The sequence below is a fragment of the Trachemys scripta genome, chromosome 9, assembly GCF_013100865.1.
Source record: "Trachemys scripta elegans isolate TJP31775 chromosome 9, CAS_Tse_1.0, whole genome shotgun sequence".
Lineage (NCBI taxonomy): Eukaryota > Metazoa > Chordata > Testudines > Emydidae > Trachemys > Trachemys scripta.
The window spans coordinates 27,162,970-27,171,791 of record NC_048306.1 but is presented as its reverse complement, the minus strand read 5'-3'; positions in this window follow the sequence as shown (position 1 = coordinate 27,171,791).

Below are 8,822 nucleotides of genomic sequence, written 5' to 3'. Positions count from 1 at the left end.
TTGGTTTCATGGTTGGGGCTGCCACCCCATGGTCTCTCACACAGTGGGGTCCAGGGTGCTGCCAATCTGATTTAAACACTAACTGCAATATATTAATGGTAAGACTAATACTTATTGATTAACCATTTAACATCCCTCTTAATTCCCCTCCCTCCGTTATATCACACTGCTCTTTCTAAGCAAGCACATTTATTCTTAAGGGGAAAGCATTACACAGAGAACACTGAGTTCCCATTTACATGGTAAAAGCTTAGCAACAGTCATTCATCCGTTTTATGGGGCCACTGTAGCCCAAAGTCCTTCCGACCCTTAACAGGAGGGATTAGGGGGCCCCTGTCTGTTTGCTAGATCAGAAAAAGCCCTGAGTTAGTTGAAACTCAGGCTGTTTATCCAAAAATCGTTTCTTGTGTCTGTTGGTTTCTGGAGACTCCAGATTGAAGAAATATATACAAGTGTAGCACCTCTCTGGAGCTGTTACAGCCTGAGGAAGTTTGCCTAATTTCTGCACCTCCCTCTCCGGCTGTTCTTAGTTCCTGGTGGGTTGTAGTTATCCTCCCCTGAGGAATTGCATAAATACCTGGCCCACAATGATACATGGAAACTTAACACGGTAAGATCTCACAAAGGTATTGCAGGAAATTGCCATATCTCCCACAGCTAGAAGAGACATCTCAATGGTGACAGACTTGCAGGAGATGTATTTACTGTTGCTGATGCTTGTTCTGGATGAGCAGTAGGAGGGCAACACCATGGGAATTGCCCCAACCCTACAAACCTCTGCATGGCCTCTGTCCTTGCAGAAACAACTTATTTCCCTTTCCCACCAGAAGGCATCTGAGCTTTGTCTTGGTAACCTGACTGAGGCCTGTAGTTGCTACTGTAACATAAAAAGGGTGAAAAAATCTGAACGCTTCCTGTGAAGCTTCTCCTTCTAAACCACTTCATTTTAGCAAGCATTTCCCTGAAACACCCTCCTGCTCCTCCCTCATCTCCTCAGGAGGAATGGGCTCCATGGCAGCCTTTTTGTGTATTTGCAATAACCACGTAATGAGGTTTCCTGCCCAGACGAACGCTCTTTCCCAGATTCTGCAACAGCTGCGTCATCAGAATTCACCTCTGTGCAGACCCTGCATCCTTCAACCTTAAAAAATGCTCTGGTTGACTGGTTGTTTCAGTCACAAATTAGCCATAAATTCCTTTGTGGCAGCTCTCTGTGGCTGGCTGCATCCAAAGCTGCCAGACTGGGACGTGGTGATACAAACCTGGCCTTTTGCCTTTTCTGAAAGCTTCTCTCTCCCCTTTGCCAGTGGATTATGACCATTGCTTCCACTCCCCCTCCATTTCATTGGGGGTGAAAGTCACTCCTGTGCTGAGGTCTATGCTCTTACCCTCCCCACAGTGAGCGATCTGCCCCAGGTTTTATTTGTCATTTGGGATGACATGAATTGCTTGTTTGCAGCTTCACAACTTGTGAATGATGCTGTTATTCCAAACGCGTGCTAATAAAACCTTTATATCACATTAAACCATCATGCATTGCCCCTCCTCCCCCAGACACAGATGGAGATAGCTAAAATGTCTCTCTCTATAGCAAGATTGTGTCTTCATTTCAGGTAGTGCCTCCCTGCAACCTTTCAGCAGATCTGACATGCATATGCATACAGTACACAGGCATGTCAAAATGAGCGTGCCCTGTAGATTAATTACAAGGCATTCAAAGGTTACCTTCAGAAGCCAGCCTGTAGTCATTTATACTCCTCCATAGACACTAAAGTCCATGTAAACTTCAAGAAAACTCCATAAAAAATTTTTGGTGCATTTATTGGCAATTGTTCTCAATGCTTTTAGGCATCAGTACCTGTCTTACCCAGTCCCCACTTCTCTTTCTTGGATTTTAACTCTTTTCTGGATTCCCAAGGTTCCAGGGAGCAATATTTTTCCAGTGATCTCAATCATGTCAGAATGTCTCCAACAGGGCAGCGCTGCAGCTGTAAATGATTTGTTCTCTGCCTTTCCCAGAGCAGGTGACTCATTTCAACTTTAATTATTTGGGGCTCTGGGAGTTAACTATTAATCCAAAAAGTAAGAGCTTGTTACACTCTACCTCTGATTATTATTTTTTTTTAAATTTTTAACAACATTTTAGTTAAGTGTCAAAGAAGGAAGAGGTTTTGCAAAACCTGCCAATGAAGTGAGGATAGTTAAAAGAAAACATTCAGGGAGTGTCAGTGTCCTCCAGCATTTACTGCTGTGACCATGTCAGAGATGGAAAACCACATCAATCAAGTGAGTAGCACTGCTGGTTTATTTATATGAACTCCATAATTTATGCAGATAAAGATGCCAATCAAGGGGAGTATGCCTCCAGTGATCAGCTGTGAAAGTCACTTAAAGGGAAAACACCAGTAAGGATAATTTGTGGGAGGGCAGTAAGGAAGGCCAGAGACAAATAGGAAGAGCAAAGTGATAGGACCTTAGACAGAAATCGCTTCAACAATGCATTTTCCCTTTATTTAAGCCTTCTCACCTTTCCCTATAGCACTGTTTGAGGTTGTCAGAACTGATTCAAGGGAGATTGTTTGAGAGCGAACTTAATAGTTTATGCTTTATATAGAGCTTTTCCATTTATAGATCTCAAAGCTCTTTACATGGGTGGATAAGCATTATCCTCCATTTTACTAAGGGGGAATGCTTAAAATACAGAGAAGTTAAGTAACTTGCCCAATATCACAAGTAAAAGCACTGTCTGAACCAAGGTTGGAGCCTAGGTATGCTGGTTCCTAAGCCTATGTTTAATTCAGTAGGCCACAGTGCATAAGACATCTAGATGAGTGATACACAAGCGGCTTCAGTGCGAATGGGCTGACATTTAGCCCAGAGCTGGTGGACATTTTGGCCTCCAAACTACTTCCAAAGCAATGTGATGATACCTTTCCCGCATACATCCTTCACAAAGAGCATGATGTGGCAATACTGAGTGAATGGTGCTCTGATGCTATAGCTTGAAGTGAATCTTTCATGATGTGAGGTTCTGTGAGGATGGGACTGGAAGCTGGATCTGTAGGGTAAGGATGACTGATGCCTCCGCACCACTTCCTGGCAGCCATGGTAGGGCTGTATGCAATTACCACATAGACTCTGTGGAGATAAATACCCCAGGAAGTACTGCCTTGGAAGATGAATGACAGCTTCTCTCATGGCCCCTGAGTGGTCCAGGCACCCTGCTTAAGCCCAGGAGGAGTTCCAGGAAGTCTCTGTGCAACAAAGTGGACTCCTCCATCAGCCATAATGATGGACTGACCTCTTGGACTCCTGGCCCCAGCTCCGACTCTTGGCTCTGATTCCTGGTTCCTGACTCCAGCTCTGACCTTTGGTGCAGGTTTCTGACCCCACTGCTCTGGCTATTAGGCCTGACCACCTTAGAGTCATCATTGGTTGTTTTCTGAAAACATCTGCTCAGTGTACAGTGGCAGTCAAAAAGGGCTAACAATGTTAGGAGCTATTAGTAAAGGGATAGAAAATAAGACAGAAAATATAATCATGTCACTATATAAATCCATGGTACACCCACACTTTGAATACTGCATGCAGTTCTGGTCACCCAGTGTCAAAAGAGCGAGACTAGAATTAGAAAAAAAAAATCACAAAGAAGGGCAACAAAAATCACTACGGGAATGGAACAGCTTCCATATGAGAGATTAAAAAGACTTGGACTGTTCAGCTTAGACAAGAGATGACTCTAGAGGGATATGATGGAGGTCTATACAATCATGGATGATGTGGAGAAAATGAATAATGAAGAGTTACATAAGAACATACTTCTTCACACAATGCACAGTCTATGCAGCCTCTCTAGGCAGGCCTGAAGGACCCACCTTTGCTACTGCTTTCCTGGGGCCTGATGTGGTAGGACTGTGGGGCCTCTAGCAGGGGGCCACAAAGGCCAAGAACATCCCATCACACATTTTTACAAATCTGTGTTGCTTTTCAATGGATGGCACAATATGTAGGGTCAGAATAACTAGAGAAGGAAAAGACTCAGTAGATTGCTGTATCCATTTCTCTACCAATGGAATAGAGGACTTGACAGAGATTAAATGGGCACTATATATGAACCTTAGTCAAAAAGATGTCAAGCAGCCCTTTTAATAATTGTTTGGTATTTCATATATTAAACTGAGGTCTACATTAAATGCATATTGGGGAAACTTAAAATGGTAACTATTACAGATTTTGTTACAAGACCAGAAAGCTGCCTAGTCTGCAACAAAATGAGCTCTTGAGGTAAACAGGAAAACGTCTATTCCAAAAAGAACCTTTCCATCTTTAAAATAAACACTCTGTGACCTTTACACTAAAAGTCTCTTACATTTCCAAGTGCTTGGCCAATCAGAGAGTGTCGGAAGCTGAGCACAAAGCTTCAGTAGTATTAATAAAAGAGGGCTTATCCATCTTTTAACGTTGAAGCATAAAGGTTACTTCAAGGAGCTGAGATATATACATCTGGATGGGTAATAGATGTTGTGCACAGGGAATAATTAGCTCACTAACAAATCAGTATCAGCCATGGGAAAAGTTGGGGGGAAGGAGAAGGGAAAGCGTGGGATGGGAGGGAGCAGAAAATAAAGTTTTAACAAAAGTGAAGGGGAAAGAAGAGAACAATGCAAATCAGTCTTGGCAAAGCATTTGCATTCACTACAGAGCCAGATTGCTCTAAAGAACAACAAAGAGAGAGGATCAAGTCACCTGTAGAGCTGATTGGAGTCTTGAAAGAGGGTAGTGTGTGTGTGTGTGTGTGTGTGTGTGTGTGTGTGTGTGTAAAAGAGTAAAATATTTTGTTAGCTTGCTTTAATATAAATATATAGGATGCCTCTAATAGTGTAGTTTATGGGCCAAGTTCAGCACCCTGTTAAATCTGAATGACTCCACTGGAATGGAGAGCATATGGATTTATTCTGGATTTACACCATTGTAGCTGAAAGCAGAATATGAATGAGTGGCCCTGATTCTAAGCTGCATTTCAGACCCTTCCAAATTATACTGTTCCAGACGATAAAGAAGCCCAAATCCAGGCAGATCTCTCTGAAGTGTGTGTATGTGGGGAGAAGAGGTGGTTCTATAGGGCTGGCAAAGGAACCCCTCAGAATTTCTGGTATAGAGTCTTGCCCAATGGTGGAAATGTACATTGCTGGAGCACTCTGGTCTGCAGCCATTCAGGCCATCATAATTGACAGCCATTCCTGTGGTTGTGCTAAATTGTGCTGGGGGCTGATTAGGAATTTGGAAGAAGCAAAGGGGATTTGTCTGGGCTGTGCCAACTGAGCTGCGACATTCAGAGTCAGAGATACCAGTGCCCCTAGATTTCCATGAATGATGGTTTTGGTTTTTAACATGACCAGCTATAAGCAAGTAAAACTATAACTAAATCTGCTCACCTACGTATGTTAATTACAAATGGACCCAGCCAGGAGTCTAGTGTCCAAACCACCTGCTAACTAACCCTGGGGGTAGCTTGGAACTGATTCCATTTCTGGAGTGAACAGCTTGCGCTCCCCTACAGCACTCATAGACAACTAAAATATAAGCTTCCAATATGTTTGGATGCATGTTGTTGTTTTTTGGTCTGTGTGTTTATATGTCATGTCTGTGATATTAAGACTACACTGACAGTTATTTAAAGGAATGACTTAAAAAATGAACCCAAGTTGCAATCTCAGTACTGATTCTAATGGCTAGGTCAGTGGAGAAGTCTTTTCTCTAAACAAAAACTGCAAGGAAACTTGCAAAATTTGCCTCTGCCAGGAAATGGGCAGTGGTTCTTCTAAGTCCCACAGGAATGGATGAAGTAGGCAACGAATGTGGACAGAAAGAAACTTAGTGCTCATAACACAATGTCTCAAGTTCATCCCAGTTAGTCTAGGAAGGCAGAGAGGTCCAGTGGATGGGACATTGATTGGGGATGGATGGGCAGACTTGGTTTCTACTCTCAAATCTGTTTATGGCTTACTGTGGTCTCAATCTAGCAAAATACTTCAGCACATGCCTAACTTTAAGCATGTGAGTCATCCCATTGAAGTTAGTGGGACTACTGGTGTTTAAAATTAATCATGTGCTTAAGGTGCTTTGCTGGTTCTGTATCTATGTGATCTTGGACAAGTCAATGAGGGCTCGATTCTGCAAGGTGCCTGCCAAGCACTTTGCTCTACAATCCAGCAAAGCAAACCCCTGTAGCACTAGTCATGTGCTTAATGTTAAGCACATGCTTAAATACTTTGCTGGGTTGGGGCTAAAATGCGCAGGATTGAGACCTTAATTGCTCCGTGACTCAGTTTCCTTATTTCAGCAATAGATATACTAATATTTTGCAAGGTGCTTTGAGACCTGTGGATGAAAAGTGTTATATAAGGGGTGGGAAATATGTGTTCCTATGTCTGGAAGGTGCCTAGCACATTGTGAGCACGCTTACAATATGCAAAATAATACTTATTATTATTTCAGTGATATTACAGCAGAAATGAACTAGTCTCATAAAATCTGTATGATCAGATACAGTGATTTACAGATGGAATTAAAAAGAGCTGGGGCTTCCATTTCACCTGGAATCTCTGCTCTCATCCTCTGAAATGCCTGATAATTACCAGTTATCATCCCATCAGCGGTTCTCCTTTTTTAAAATGCTTTCGGCCTTTTTCAATGGTAGAGGAAACAAATGATTTTTCCTAAATCTGATCTTTTCAATAAAAGTTTGTCATGAAATATGGTCATTTCCCTCCCCACAATTATATCATTATTGAGAGCTGTTTTTCAAGGCACATTGATAGCTCTCAGACGGGTTATTATATGAATGTGGTTTATAAATGGACTTTTATTACTCGTTACAGTTAGTTTGAAGGGGTCACGTTCTTCCTCTCAGTGCATTGATGCCTTTACCTTTTTTAACAGTCATCTCTGGTCAATCATAGCCCTACAGAAATATTAGGATACCTGTCAAAAGTTAAATAGTCCTAACCTTAATTTTTATTGTGATTAAAAAAAGTGGTTTTTGTTTTTTTTTTTTTTGCTATTGGTATCAGGAGTAATGGTGCATCTTACCAAAAGTTTAAACTGCCCCTTTCAGCATATATTAAATATGTATTTATCCTTCATAGAAAACAGGGCATTTCAGCACAAGTACCACAATGACGCAAAAAATAGAGTTCAAGCAGGGTTGAACTAGAGTTGCCAAGACTGGTGATAAAGGGTTTGATTTTTCTCATTAGGTTGCTAGATTTACAGGGCCAAATTCTGCTCTTAGCCACGCTAGTGTAAAATTGATGTAGCTGATTTCAATGGAGCTAATTCAGGTTAGCACAGGTGTAAATCAGATCAGGCTGTGGCCCGTAGCATTCTAGCTCAGCAGGAAGTCAAGGATTTGGCAGCGAGAGAGAGATTGTAGGTGGTTAGTCTAGGTGAATGAGAGCCAGGACTCTTGACCTGCAGTACTTGCTGGGTAAGTCCTTTAACGTCACTGTGTTTCCGTTTATCCATCTTTAAAGTAAGTCTAATACTATTTGCATATTTTTCCAGGGGTGTTTTGAACAGTAGTTGACATCAATGGGCTTTGGATCAGGACTTTAATTAATTAAGATTTGTACACTGCCCTAACATCCTCTGATGACAGGCAATATAGAAATGCAGCTATGATTTCATTTTGTGACTTACTATGAACCCGTTAAAAGACAGATAAACCGATACCAGTTTACTAGTATCACTGAAACCAATAATCATAAGCTCTGAGCTTTACCATAACCCATAGAGTGAAACACAGAAAATTATCCATGCACCAAAGAAAAAACTGATGCTCTAAGTCTGAGTTAGAGATCTTGGAGTCTGGAGTGCTGCCAAAGTTCTGGCCTGGGACTTAGTGATCTCTGAAACGCACGACTGTTCATTGTTGTTGTTCTGGGTACTCTTACGTACTTTAGCTGCGATAAGTAACACACCGTTTAACGAATATTTAGAGGAAGAGGGAATTAACTCCTGTCACATGACTTTATGGCACAAGAAATGTAACAGGAGAAGTCAATAGGCAATGATGTCAGGTGAACTTTGGTGAAATGACATGGATAGAATGTACTCTGTGGAAAAGCAAAAGAAGCATCTAACTAACTTTCTGCACTAGTCTTAACCCTTACTGCATCAAGACTGAATATAGTCCTCCAGAGTATAGAGGACTGCTTTATAGAGAAAAGTGCAACCTTAGGGTATGTCTACATTTAAAACCCTACAGGGGTGCAGCTGTGCCACTGTAGTGCTTCAGTGTAGAAATTACCTATGCCAACAGGAGGTGTTCTCCCGTTGGTGTAGGTAATCCACCTCCCAGAGAGGCTGTAGTTAGGTTGATGGAAGAATTCTTCCCTTGGCCTAGTGCTAGTTAGTATAGCTATCTCTCAGGGGTGTGGATTTTTCACACCTCTGAGAGACATAGCTGCACCCATGTAAGTTTCCAGTTTAGATCAGGCCTCATAAACATGTCTCTAGTTTTTCTCCCTTTCCCTCAATAGATTGGTATGCTTCTCCACTGCTCGTTCTTGCTGCTCTTAAACATGATCCCATGGCATAAAACAGTTATTTATGACTGGAAGGAATCAGACTTTAAGTGATGATTTTTTTTCTTGACGAACAGATTGTGATTGATAATCTCCAAGACAATAAGGTTCCAAACAATTCCATTAGACACATCCTTATTTGATCCTATACTTTGAAAGTCAAAAAGAGTTTTGTATGATGGTATTTATGTGAATTCTGGTTTTTCTTGTATCTGATCAGAGCGCTGTGTTTTT